Genomic DNA, 14599 nt, shown 5'->3' with positions numbered 1-14599 from the left:
CCGGTTTTAGTTAATTCGAAATTATGCTGTAGTGTAGACGTACCCTCTCTCTCTCTCTCGCTCCTGAAACAGTGTTCTCTGGGCTGTCTGTTCTCACACAGGATCCCATCTCTGTCCTTGCCCCAAGACCCCTGGCTGTTTCATACCCATGTCACACTCTGGGCTGGGACTTCACAAGTTCTTTTTAGAAAACACCGACAACTAGCAGCAAACATGAGTCCCAACCTGCAAAGCAGAGCAAAGTTGCCAAGATAGATTTTCCCACACTCCTTGCCTCTTGGTGTCAAGGCTGAGATCCAGTATAAGGGTTAATCTACACTAGAAGTGCTACAGCTCCTGGTAGCATTCAAGACACTCTAAGCTGATGGGAGAGAGCTTTTCTGTCAGCGTAACACCTCCACCTCTATGTGAGGTGGTAGCTATGTTGGTGGAAGAAGCTTTCCTGCCAACATAGCTCGGTCTACACCAGCACTTAGGTTAGTATATTTTACATCGCTCAGGGATGTGGATTAGTGTTCTGGTAAGTGATACATTCTAGTGTAGACAAGCCCTACTTGGCATTAAAGTGCCACTTATTCTTCCAGGGACACAAGCTTGAATTATATATAAAGTCATTAAAACAGGAAGCAACTGACATCTCTGATGTATCAATCCCTCACCCCTGCCCTTGCGATTTTGAATTAATTAGATGTTGGGTAAGTGATGTAGTCACTTTATTATGGCAGCAGCATCCATAGATGTCATAACATTTTTCCCAGATCTGGACCTTAGCGTCCAAAATATGGGTGTTAGCATGAAAACCTCCAAACTTAGTTACCAGCTTGGACCTGGTAAAGCTGCCACCAGCCAGGAATCTATACAGTGCCTGGCGCACTGTGGTCTCCCCAAAACCTTCCCTGGGGGACCCCCAGCCTCAGATTCCTTGAGTCTCACAACAAAGGGGAATAAACCATTTCCACCATTTCCCTTCCCTTCCCTCCCCTCAAGGTGTTCCCTCCCTGGGTTCCTGGAGAGATATACAGAAGCAAGCTCCGTGAATCTAAACAGAGGGACTCCACCCTCCATGTTTCCAGTCCTGGAAAACACAAGTACCAAGAGAGCTAATCTCTCCTCCTCCTCCCCCCTCACCCAGAGGGTATGCAAAGTCAGGCTTAGTAAATCTAACACAAAGAGATTTTCTCCCGACTTCTTCCTCCCACCAATTCCCTGGTGAGCTGCAGACTCAATTTCCTGGAGTCCCCACTAAAGAAAAACTCCAACAGGTCTTAAAAAGAAAGCTTTATAAAAGAAAGAAAAATACATAAAAATGGTATCTCTGTATTAAGGTGACAAATACAGGGTCATTTGCTTAAAAGAAAAAAATGAATAAACAGCCGTATCCAAAAAAGAATACAATTTAAACATTCCAGCAACTACACACATGTAAATACAAAAGAAAACAATATAAACCTATTATTGTCTTACTATTCTTGTACTTACAACTTGGAAACAGAGATTAGAAAGCCAGGAGACAGAAAGATCACTCTCAGAGCCGAGAGGGTCAGACACAAGACAAGGAACTCACACACAAACTTCCCTCCACCCCGATTTGAAAAAGTCTTGTTTCCTGATTGGTCCTCTGGTCAGGTGTTTCAGGTTACCGGTGTTACCCCTTTACAGGTAAAAGAATATTAACCCTTAGCTATCTGTTTATGACAATAGATGTCAAGCGTTTACATCTACAATCAAGATGATAAAGGCGACAATCAATAACTCCTCAGCTCTACATGACATCTGGAGAAGGGCAGGAAATGGCTATATTTAAAGGTGAACTGAAAAGCTTGCTTCAAAATAAATATATGTAGTCAATGGCTTAAGCGTACAAGTCAGTAACAGAGTACATGTGTAGGCAGATAATCATCTTGGCACTTTTCACCCCAAACGATCGCACAGTGTGTACGTGCAGCACCCTGGAAATGCAGCCACCTTTGGAGTGAAGGGCAGCAGCCCACTGCAGAACACTGAGGGAGGGGAATTTGGGGCCAGACACCAAGGCAAGGCCCCATCTTTATGCCAAGTGGCTCAAGCAGTCTTTAATGTCTCCCCAGGGCTGACTGGACCTTGGTTTTGAAGGTCCTGCACACAGTAACCTGCACTGAACCCTTTTCATGTACCAGACCTCAGAAGGAGAAGGGCTGAGATGATCTTGCTGCTGGAGTCTGAACCTTGTCATTCTAGGGAGCTAAAGATTTCAGACCCAGTTGTTATATGACAAACAGACCATCACAAAATCCTTTTCTCCTTCATTTAGATTCCAAGATCCAAGCTTAGGGTTCTGAGCTACTCCAACAATAACTGATGACATTTTAAGCACCTAAAATGAAAATACTCCCTATTCTTTGGATACTAGTGATGCTATCAGCAGTAGCCAAGGAAACACAGAAACTTAAGCTCAGGTTTTGGCAAGTAAAAAGCCTTTCAGTTCACCTTTTATGTAAAAGCTGTAATCTGCTAACTTGGTGCCAGAACCACAGAGAATGAGATTTTTATGAGACTCCTCAGTTATAAAATATTTATTTGTAAAATGCAGGTGAAATGTGTGTTTTAAGACACATCCGTTAACCCCTCATTATGGATCAATTTTAGATTTAAGCAAGTATTTGCCAAGAAGTGCTGCTTGGTACTGAAAGCTGATTTTCCAACAAATATTGTTTTATAAACTGTCCCTTTCCAATCAAGTTTAAGTACTTTTAAGCCAGATGATTTCCCCTGGATGTAGTTGTAGCATTGTAATTATATATTAACTGGGAATTCTCATCCATGTTGCTCTCACTACTATGAACAAGATATTTTCACTTTGGACACTTGGCAGCAGTGCTACTGTTTTGTTTTTCAACATGTCTAGGACACATTCCTCTTTGTTAGATGTACCTAAGGTAACAGTCATTTCCTTCTCTCCCTCCCTCTGCTTAAAACCCAATCCTGCAATCTTTAAACACATAAGTAGTCTCATTGAGTTTCATAAGTGCTGGAACTAGGGGTGCTGGGGGTGCTGCCACACCCTCTGGTTTGAAGTGGTTTCCATTATACAGACTTTATAGTTATGTACCTGTGTGCTGGATCTGAGCCGTAGCCAGGGCTGGTGCATGGAAGTTTTGCACCACTCCCCCCACCAGCTAACCCCACCTCTGCGCCTCCCCCAGCAGCTAACCACTCTCACCCACCCCTCCCACCAGAGGAGCCCCCCCGTGGCAGCTAACCACACGCACTGCCCCTCCCACCAGCCACCACAGCAGTTAATCCAGCCTGCCACCCCCCAACTCAGGGAGACCCCCCCCCCGCAGCAGCTACCCCCTGCCGCAGCTAACCCCGCCCAGGGAGCCCTTCCCAGCTCTCCTCCGCTGAGCACGCCAGTACCGCTCTAATTCTCCTCTCCTCCCAGGCTTGTGGCACCAACTGGAGGAGACTTAGAGCAGGGTTTGTGTGCTCAGCAGAGGAGACAGAGTGGAAGTGAGCTGGGGCAGGGAGCGGTTCCCCTGCACGCTCCCCCCCCCATTACTGTGGGTGGCCCTCCCCGTGCCCCCCCGCCCCAGCTCACCTCCACTCTACCTCCTCGCCTGAGCGGGCTTTTAGGTGTCCTCAACCACTAGATGCCCTAGACGACCACCTAGTTCACCTAGTGGTTGCATCATCCCTGACCATAGCTGGACACACCATTGAGGGACTGTTTTTTCAAGCTCCTGCAGAGATCTTTGTCCCTTCCCATGAGAGGATTTTTTTTAAGTGACTGTCATTGAACTGGGATTTTATAAATAATGCCTAATTCTGTCAGTGGTTCCCAGCCTTCTTTTACTAGTACCACAGTCTGACACAACTGGCACCATCTTTTTCAGCATCTAATTTCTGTCCCACTTCCCTTTTTTCTGTGTTCTTTCTTGTCTTCTTCATCACTTCTTTTTTCCTCCTTTATTTTTGCTGACACTTCTCCTTCCCTTGCACCACCCCATCCTCTCTATCAGGTCAGTGTCTGCCTCCCAACCACCATTCGCTAGAAGCTACATGCTGCTGGGTGGAGAGGACGTGCATTGGTGTCAACACAAGGCTGAGCTCTATGGCTCCAGAACACAAAAAAGTAGATTGGGCTGGCAGACTGCTACCGCAGTCTGCAGGCCTATATGTTATGAGCTGTTCCCACAGCCAGCTACAGAAAGGGACAAACAGGGAGCAAGGAGCAGGAGTGGCTGTCCAGGAGCTCCCTGCCACTTTACCTGACAAGAAGAATAGTCTTGTGGTCAAAGCACTGGATTGGGACTCAGGAGCTCAGGATTGAGTTGCTGGGTCTGCTCATGAAGACAATTCCTGTGGGACCATAGGCAAATTACTTAAAACTGTCCATGCCAAAGTTCTCCCCCTGTAAAATGGGCATGATAACACTTTCTACCTTGCAGAAGTGTTGTGAAGATACATTCATTAATGCTTGTGAGGCTCTCATCTTTGCTGATGATGGGGACCTTATAAACAGGTAAAGAGATGTGGCCGCATGGGGAGGAGGGCATTGGGATGTATTTGGGATCCTGTGGTTTCCCCACCCTCACTCTTCCTCTCCTCTGCCCTGTGAAGTCATCTGGTGCATCCCAGGTTGGGAAACCTTGGCCTAATCTATTTTAAAGTGATCTCATCATATGAACTTCTACAGCAGAATCCCACTTACCAATGATTGAGCTTTGAATGAAAAACCTTGCTCTTAGTGTGGCAATTTAATCTGCCACTGCTGATTAAGACTTAATTGATCACTTTATATTACATCCATAGTGATACTAGGAATTAGTCATGGCTAATGTCATTACAGAGAAAGATTCTATAATAATTTATCAATTAGGCTTTGTCAAGCTGTGAGCACATACGGCTATCAACAGTGGCAGCTTCTCAAGATAAGCTTTTCTTAGGCTGTTATTATACAGTCTGATCTTTATTCGTCTGCTAAGATGGCTCTGAATACTATACACCATTCCATGTCTGTTTTACCTATCCTTTTTCAGATGTCACTAGCCTCCATTGGTCGTCAAAATACCGTCTTACAATATGACTGGAAAAACATACGTTCCTTTAATCATTTCCCAATGTTTTTAATTCTTTCCCCAATATCCAACAGCTGTAAAAAGAAAGTGGTAAAAGTAGAGCATATTAGTGAAACTCTGAAGGAGGAAAAGGAATAGACAAGAGAAGGAAAACGTGAGGAGAAGTTTTCCATCTCTGCTGGTGATGTCAGGATAGAACCTAAAGCTAATTTGCATGCTGAATTTATATTGTTTTGTCTGATGCTCAGATACCAAGGTGATTGGGCTTGTGTATACTGGAACTTTACAGCGCTGCAACTTTCTTGCTCGAGGGATGAAAAAAAACCCTGAGCAGTGCGTTTCAGTGCTGTAAAGTGCCAGTGTAGACAGTGCATCAGAGCTGAGAGCTATTCCCCTCATGGAGGTGGGATTTTTAGAGCACTCTGCCCCAGTGCTCTCTCCCAGATTTAAATAACCAAAATCATGGGAGGTGGGTTTTTTTAGTGCTCTCTCCCAGCACTATGCTGCGACTACACAAGCCAGGTTAAAGCACTGCCGCAGCAGCACTTTAAACGTTGCCAGTGAAGACATGCCCTTAAGACAGAGTTGGAAAGTCACATGTTTGCTATAAGGAAAAAAATAAGCTGCCAATGAAACTTCATTCTGTGTAGTGTTCCCCTCTCGGGCCAAGTTCTTAAATTATTACAAAGTTTTCCTTCATTCCCTACAAAGGCAAATTCCCCTTGACATCCACTGGGCACTCACAAGGCATGACTGAAGGATTAAAATCCATGTGCAACCTGGTATATGGATCGTGCCAACTCTTTTCCAGACCCCAAAGTCCAGAGTTTGGTCAAGAGACCAGAGGCCTAGCAAATAGTGATTAGCTAAGAGAAAGCTGGGTTAAAAAAGAAAACCTTGCTTTTCCAAAATAAGCCTAATCAGCAAATTGCCAGGTGTTGGAGCTAAGAACTAAATAATTGTGTCTTATTCAGAGTTGCAAATTGAACAAATATCAGAGGGGTAGCCGTGTTAGTCTGGATCTGTAAAAGCAGCAAAGAGTCCTGTGGCACCTTATAGACTAACAGACGTTTTGGAGCATGAGCTTTCGTGGGTGAATACCCACTTTGTCAGATGCATGTAGTGGAAATTTCCAGGGGAAGGTATATATATGCAGGCAAGCTAGAGATAATGAGGTAGTTCAATCAGGGAGGATGAGGCCCTGTTCTAGCAGCTGAGGTGTGAAAACCAAGGGAGGAGAAACTGGTTCTGTAATTGGCAAGCCATTCACAGTCTTTGTTTAATCCTGAGCTGAGGGTGTCAAATTTGCAGTTGAACTGAAGCTCAGCAGTTTCTCTTTGAAGTCTGGTCCTGAAGTTTTTTTTGCTGCAGGATGGCCACCTTAAGGTCTGCTATAGTGTGGCCAGGGAGGTTGAAGTGTTCTCCTACAGGTTTTTGTATATTGCCATTCCTAATATCTGATTTGTGTCCGTTTATCCTTTTCCGTAGCAACTGTCCAGTTTGGCCGATGTACATAGCAGAGGGGCATTGCTGGCATATGATGGCGTATATTATATTGGTGGACGTGCAGGTGAAAGAACCGGTCATGGTGTGGCTAGGTCCTGTGATGGTGTCGCTGGTGTAGATATGTGGGCAGAGTTGGCATCAAGGTTTGTTGCATGGATTGGTTCCTGAGCTAGAGTTCCTATGGTGCGGGGTGCAGTTACTGATGAGAAAATGTTTCAGGTTGGCAGGTTGCCTGTGGGCAAGGACTGGCCTGCCACCCAAGGCCTGTGAAAGTGTGGGATCATTGTCCAGGATGGGTTGTAGGTCCCTGATGATGCGTTGGAGAGGTTTTAGCTGGGGACTGTATGTGATGGCCAGTGGAGTCCTGTTGGTTTCTTTCTTGGGTTTGTCTTGCAGTAGGAGGCTTCTGGGTACACATTTGGCTCTGTTGATCTGTTTCCTTATTTCCTCATGCGGGTATTGTAGTTTTGAGAATGCTTGGTGGAGATTTTGTAGGTGTTGGTCTCTGTCTGTGGGGTTAGAGCACCCCTTTCCTCCACCCCCATGTTGACACTCTAGCCCTATGAATGTGTTGCATTGTGGAAAAACTCTACTACCCACCCTGTTTCGTAACTGTGATGATGCTATTGACAGTAGCGGATTATGACACAGGCCCCAGCCAATTTGGGACCCCTGCAAAAATCTCCCTCCGCTGTGGCCCTGGGGCAGGAGAAGCTCTCACTCCCGACCGTGGCCCCTGGGCCTTGGCGGAGGCACAGAGCTTCTCTGGTCTCAGGGCCACAGCTGGGAGGGTGGGAAGGAGTGAGCGGGGAGCAGAGCCATAGGGAAGGGGCGGAATGGGGGTGGGGCTCCATGTGGAAGGATTGGGGTGGGGACACTCTTCTGACACTGGGGCTCCCCACTTGCTCTAGCTCAGGGCCCCGGGCAGATCTTAATCTTCCTCTGGCTATTGATGGGAGTCAGGCACCCATAAGGAGCACAGGCAGGGGTGAAAGTAACTTAAAGGACTTACTGGTATGCTGGAGTCCTGAGGGGGGGCGTGGCCTTTCAAGATTTAAAGGTCCTGGGGCTCCGGCTGTAGCTGGGAGCCTCAGGGCCTTTAAATCACCCTGGAGCTACCAGCTGCAGAGGCGGCTGGGAGCCCTGGGAGTCAGAAGCGAATTACAGGGCCCAGTGCTCCGGCCGCAGCAGAGCTCTGGGCCCTTTAAATGCCCGCCCAAGCCCGGCTGCTGGAGCTCCAGAGGTGCTTTAAAGGGCCCGTGGCTCCACACAGCAGCAGGAGCACTGGGCCCTTTAAATCACTGCCACAGAAGCTGGTCCAGTCCGGCATGGTGTAGTGGCTCTTTCATGGCTTACTTTCAGCTCTGAGCACAGGAGTACAGACACTGCATAATTAGCTCCTCTGGTGGCTGTCTCAGTAGAATGACTGAGTGTGAGGAGGCTTTATACTGAACTACCGTTGATCTGAGAACAGGGCTCTCCACCTCTAGGCTGAGTCACATGGCATGGAAATGCCCATGTGCACCAGTTCTGAGGATAATCAGGACATCAGTCTTCAGGGCTGTCAAACTATTGAAATGAAACTTTGCAATTCTTAATTTTTTTAAATGGGATGTTCAAAGTATTTTTGTTTGGTTCGTTTTTAAATTATTTTTGTCTGTTTTGAAGTTTTACATAAAATGCCGGTTTCAGAATAAAAACACTCACACCCCCCCGAGCCTGGCTGCTTCTGGCTGCTGAGCAATGATGTGCATCCCCAGGACTTGGGGTGCAGGGTGCTCAAGCACCCCCTAGGGTCTCTTATCCCCACCCCCACTGCACCTTGGGAGGCAGGGATAAGGGATTCTCCAGGAGGCTCTGGGGAGGTTTTGGGACTGGCTCCCCCTCCACCACCATCACAGTGCAAGCTGCCCAGGTGCCCCTGCACACGTAGCCCCATAGAGGGCAGGAGGGGTCTGGGAACAAGGGACAGAGAGCAGAGCAGGACCAAGTGGCTGCCCTGCAAGCAGGGGGAGCAGCTGGGGTGTTGGGGGTCATCCATCCCCTGGCTGTGATGAGTTGGGAGCTCTGCCACTCCCCCTCCCTGCAGGGAAGCTTCTTAGTCCCCTCTCTGCTCTTTGGCCCTTGCTCCTGGTCCCACCGACAGCCCTCCCTGGGACTGTGTGGTACAGGTGCCCAGGCAGCATTGACCAAAATCTGGTTGTGTTCTTGTGACCATGTCAAGGTTCCTTCCCTACTCTGAACTTTAGGGTACAGATGTGGGGACCTGCATGGACACTTCTAAGCTTAATTACTAGCTTAGATCTGGTAACTCTGCCACCATCCAGAAATTTCAGTGTTTGGATCACTCCCTTTCCCACCAAAACCTTCCCCTCCCGCGGTAGCCTTGAGAGACTTCTTCACCAATTCCCTGGTGAGTCCAGATCCAATCCCTTGGATCTTAAAACAAGCAGAAATTAACCATCCCCCCTCCTTTCTCCCACCAATCCCTGGTGAGTCCAGATCCAATCCCTTGGATCTAAAAACAAGGAAAAATCAATCAGGTATTAAGAAAAAGGCTTTTAATTAAAGAAAAGAAAGGTAAAAGAAAACCCTCTGGGAGAGATTAGCATACCAGCTACTCTCACAGACAACAGATTCAAAACACAGAGAATGTTCCCCTGGACAGAAATTTAGTTATACCAAAAAATACCCAATTTGATTCTACCTCTAATTGCATAAGACAGGTTACAAAGAAATAAACATAAACCTATTTATTCCTTTCTAAAACTTACTACTCTGATAAGAGGCTGGTTCCTTGATCTTTTTCACTCCAACCTCAACTGAAACTCTAAACAAAGGAAAAACTTCCCTCTTCCTTTTGAAACATCTTGTTCCCCCATTGGTCCCTCTGGTCAGGTGTTAGCTAGACTAGGTGAACTTTTTAATCCTTTACAGGTAAAAGAGGCATTAACCCTTAACCATCTGTTTATGACAGACTAGGAAGCAGCTCTCTTTGCAAAAAGCTTCTTCTGATCCATCTGCATTGAAAACCCTGCAGGCTCTCTGATAGTGTGCTTGAAGACATAAGGAATAAATATGCTTACAAAGAGGATCACATAGTATATGTTTCATTTTATAAAAATTTCATTTGTTCACTTATTTTTAGACAAAAAATTAGGGAAAAATAGTGCTTTGGGGGTTCTGGTGAAAGTTGCAACCCCCCTGAAACATGCATTTTCAATGGCTGTTTTAAATTTCTGCACAGTATTATTTCAACTGTTAAAGACAGCATTAGTGTGATGCTGGTAGATTTGGTGACAGCCCTTGCCAAGGCTTTAGGCCACAGCCAAGCACTGGCAAATTCACGTCTGTTTCACCACTTGTTAGTTAGTATGGTTAAGATGGGTATTGAATTTATAACAATGTGTTTTAGTGTTTAGACTTTATGAAATGCTTGTAAGTTGCTGCATGCATTAATCTCACTTATAATATCTTTATCGCATACTATAAGGTGGTAATTAAGTTTTTGCTTTATGACTGTAAAAAAGTTTGCTCTGACACTGAGAGCCCAGAAAGAAGGCCTATCAAAACTAAATGGGCCATTGTGGGACATCACAATACAAAGGGCTTGTCTACATCAGAAAGTTGCAGCGCTGGTGAGGGAGTTACAGCGCTGCAACTTTGAAGGTGTACACATCTGCAGGGCACCACCAGCGCTGCAACTCCCTGTTTGCAGCGCTGGCCGTACTCCCGTTTTGTCTCGGGTGTAGAGGATCCAGCGCTGGTGATCCAGCGCTGGTAATCCAATGTAGACACTTACCAGCGCTTTTCTTGACCTCCGTGGAAGGAGGAAGCCTCTGGTAATCAAGCTGGTCTCCTTTCCCGGTTTGCTCTCTCGTTCCCGGAACCCCGAGCAAGCAGGTCTCCTTCCCTGCGGTTTGCAGGGTGGTTCGGGGAACGCGAGAGCAAACCGCGGCGAAGCTGGTCTTTCCCGGTTTGCTCTCTCGTTCCCGGAACCCCGAGCAAGCAGGTCTCCTTCCCTGCGGTTTGCTGGGTGGCTCTGGGAACGCGAGAGCAAACCGCGGCGAAGCAGGTCTTCTTTCCCGGTTTGCTCTCTCGTTCCCGGAACCCCGAGCAAGCAGGTCTCCTTCCCTGCGGTTTGCAGGGTGGCTCTGGGAACGCGAGAGCAAACCGCGGCGAAGCTGGTCTCCTTTCCCGGTTTGCTCTCTCGTTCCCGGAACCCCGAGCAAGCAGGTCTCCTTCCCTGCGGTTTGCTGGGTGGCTCCGGGAACGCGAGAGCAAACCGCGGCGAAGCTGGTCTCCTTTCCCGGTTTGCTCTCGCGTTCCCGGAACCCCCCTTGAAGCCGCCCAACAGCGCTGCAGTGTGGCCACATCTAACACCACTTGCAGCGCTGGTTGCTGTAAGTGTGGCCACTCTGCAGCGCTGGCCCTATACAGCTGTACTAATACAGCTGTAACAACCAGCGCTGCAAAATTTTAGATGTAGACATGGCCAAAGACTTAGTTAATTGCCCCTTCAAACCTATGAAGAAGCTATGTGCAAAAGGGCTCATCCCATCAACCTGAATTCTGGAAGAAGGAAATAATAATAGCTGATAAGACAATATTTCATTTCTTTTGTTGTTCGGCTCCTCAGCAAGCTGGAGCTATGAAACAGAAGCAGAGATCCCCTGCGCTAGCCCTAAAAACATTCAGAGCTGACAGATTAATACAACTGTGTCACTATTAAAACCATAGACTGTAACTCATTTGTGTGTATATGTTGACTGCTTTAACCTTGTAATAACTCTCTCAGTTCTTTTTCCTAGTTAATAAATCTTTAGTTAAACACTTGTAGCTAATCCTGTAATAAACTATGGGTTTGGCTACACTTGTAGCTGTACAGTGCTGGGAGTTAAAGCTGTCTTCATACAGCTGTGTCGGGAAAGTGCTGCAGTGTGGCCACGCTGACAGCTACCAGCGCTGCAGTGTGGCCACATTTGCAGCGGTGTTGGTAGTGGTGCATTATGGGCAGCTATCCCGGCTGCAATGTGCTTTTCAAAAGAGGGGGGTGGGGTGGAGTGTGACAGGGAGCATGGGGGAGACAGAGAGAGTGGATTTTTGGAGCCGACACTGTGTCAGCTCCCTGCCTTGCAAGTTCCGATCCCTTCCCACCCCTCTCTCATTCACTCTTAAATGCAACTAGCCTTCAGACCAGATAAGCAGCTGCTCCGATGGACTCCCTCCCCCTCCCCCGCCGTGCTGTTTCTCTCAAGCAAACACTAGCTGTGGACATTCCTTGCCTGCCTCTGCTCGAGCAAACAATTGCTGTGTTTGTTTTTTAGATAAGCAGCTCCAGGAGCCCCGAGTTCACAACAAAACAAAAAGTTCTTTAGTTAAAAGCATTATGGGAAATTTCCGGAGGTCAGTTACCACGTAGTAAGATTAATCACTGTTTACACTGGCACTCCAGCGCTGCAGCAGCAGCGGGGTTCTCTTTATTCCTCTCGTCCATGTGGAGTACAACCAGCACTGTAGCCAGGGAGCCAGCGCTGTATGTGCCTTGCCAGTGTGGACGGGGAGTAAGTTACAGCGCTGTAAAGCCACCACCAGCGCTGTAACTCTCAAGTGTAGCCAAGCCCTATGTTGAGAGATCTAAGGTACAAATTGACCTGGGGCAAGTGACTGGTCTCTTGGGTCTGGAAACAACTTAAATATGTTGTGATCTTTGAGGTATAGCAACAACCATCACTAAGTTCAGCTTGCCTTGGTGGCAAGATAGGCTGGAGTTCCCAAATTGACTGACTGTGGCTCCATGGTAAGAATGTTATAGTGCTTTAGGAGTTCACATTTGTTACTGGGTTGGGGAAATCTAATTATAGAATGTACAAGCTAGAATGACCAGATGTTCCGATTTTAGGGTCTTTTTCTTATATAGGCTCCTATTACCTCCCCACCCTCGTCCTGATTTTTCATATTTGCTGTCTGGGGTCTCTGCCCTGAGGCTGGCACTCATAGTCATGAGCAACTCCAGACAGCATTGACAATATTATCAAGACTTTAATTTTGTTTCTTTGATGGAAGATTTCACTTGTTAGTCACATGATAAATAAATCAGCTGGTCAAAACTCAGCATGCAAGCAGATCAGTGAGCTATTATGATGAATGAATGACTATGATTGTCACTAAAATAATTTCTGCACAGATTCTGAGATTTGTCTTGAGGTTTTAGTGTGCAGTCAACTTGTGGTACTTTCCTGACTGTGTCCCCCAGAAAAATACCAGTCATAGCAATGTGTGGCTGATTCAGAGTTGTATCTGGGATTCCCTTCTTGTAGAGTCAAGGGCAGGGATATGTCTACAGCAGCTATCAGACATGTATGTGCATGATGTCTCCTGGTAGCTAATAAGTTCTGATCACTTATTAGGTTGCTGTAAGCGGGTCGGAACTATGGTCCTGGACGTCACCAAACTGCAACAGCAGGCAAATTTCATAGACACCCATTCTTCAGTAGTCAGTTCCACATGGGCAGAACCTTGCACTCAGGCAGACTCCCAACAGGAGTGTCTGCCAGTTTGGATTTGATTGCAGGACCAAGGGGATATTGTAGAGCAATGATTTTCAAAAAATTTTTCTAGTGACCCGGTTGAAGAAAATTGTTGATGCCTGTGACCCAATGGAGCTGGGGATGAGGGGCTTGGGGTGCAGGAGGGGGCTTTGGGTTTGGGGGGCTCAGGGCTGGGGCAATGGATTGGGGCGTGGGGTTGGGGCATGGGCTTACCTCGGGCAGCTCCCAATCAGTAGTGCAACTAGGGAGCTAAGGCAGGCTTCCTACCTGTCCTAGCACTGCAGACCGCGCTGCGCCCCAGAAGTGGCCTGCAGCAGGTCCAGCTCCTAGGTGGAGGCACACAAGCAGCTCTGCATGGCTCTCGTCTGAAGACACTACCCCCCCCCAGTTCCTGGCCAATGGGAGTGCAGAGTCAGTGCTCGGGGTGGTGGCAGTGCATGGAGCACTGTGGCCTCCCCCCCCCAGCCTAGGAGCCAGACCTGCTGCTGGCCACTTCCGGGGCACAGCACGGTGTTGGAACAGGTAGGGACTAGCCTGCCTTAGCCAGGCAGCACCGCCAACAGGACTTTTAACAGCCTGGTTGGCAGTGCTGATCAGAGCCGCTGCAACCCAGTGTCTTACATTCCCAACCCAGTACTGGGTCGCGACCAGCAGTTTGAAAACCACTGGTGTAGAGCACAATCTAAGATGTGCAACAGCATACTGGTTAAAGCTGTAACATGCTCATGTTGGGCAACAGATCTTTTTGTGCCTTTTTTTTCTTTTGGACTCCGCCTCTCTCTTTTATTTCCTTTCCAACTAGGTGATTTACAGCACCTCTTCCCAGTAACTGAAGGGGGAAAATACTTGTTTAAGAGTAAGTTGAATAAATGGATCATACAATAATATGTTTTTGAAAAGCATGAAGAAAATATTCACCTTAATGGATTGAGTAATAAACACAGATAACCAACATTAATATGAAACCGGTGGCTATGTTCTTAAGGGAAAATGACTTTTCATAATTGTTTCTCCATCATTTAGGCATATGTGGAGAACAGAGAAATAGAAAAGGATGGGTGGGAGGCAAGAAGTTCTCCCATCTAAGGAAATGGAATCAGACTAAGGAGATCAGGATTCAGTTCCTCTCACTAAACCAACTTGTACTTCAGCCTAGGGCAATTCATTTAAACTGTGCCCTGGTTTCTTGTCTCTAAAACTGAGATAATTGTGCTGCTGTACCTCACAGGTACATTGTGAGGGTACATTGATTAAAGTGTCTGAGATGCTCTGATACTACAGTAATGGGGACCATATAAATACCTAAAGGGAAAATTACATAAACAACAGAGAAAAAATAAATGAGGAGAAATCTCTTCTTATTGGCTACATAACTGTGACATGGTGCTCCATATTCTTTGTAGAAATATGCTTATGATATGAATATGGCATAACTATGATATATTTTATGCAAGATGGCTCATATAAGGTATCATTGGAAAGGTT

At 46.8% G+C, this 14599-nt stretch overlaps 1 long non-coding RNA gene across 1 annotated transcript; it reads left to right on the top strand.

Annotated features, from left to right (window-relative positions):
- Window positions 1-346: 346 nt before the first annotated feature.
- LOC115646387 lies at window positions 347-14197 on the top strand. Its single transcript, XR_003999005.1, has 3 exons — window positions 347-427; window positions 7546-7551; window positions 14185-14197. It is a non-coding gene; the product is annotated as an uncharacterized LOC115646387 (long non-coding RNA).
- The last annotated feature ends 402 nt before the right edge of the window (window positions 14198-14599 follow it).

This window comes from Gopherus evgoodei, chromosome 1, assembly GCF_007399415.2.
Source record: "Gopherus evgoodei ecotype Sinaloan lineage chromosome 1, rGopEvg1_v1.p, whole genome shotgun sequence".
Taxonomy (NCBI): Eukaryota; Metazoa; Chordata; order Testudines; family Testudinidae; genus Gopherus; species Gopherus evgoodei.
The sequence above is the reverse complement of the archived record's forward strand: the minus strand, read 5'-3'. Positions and strand labels throughout refer to the sequence as shown.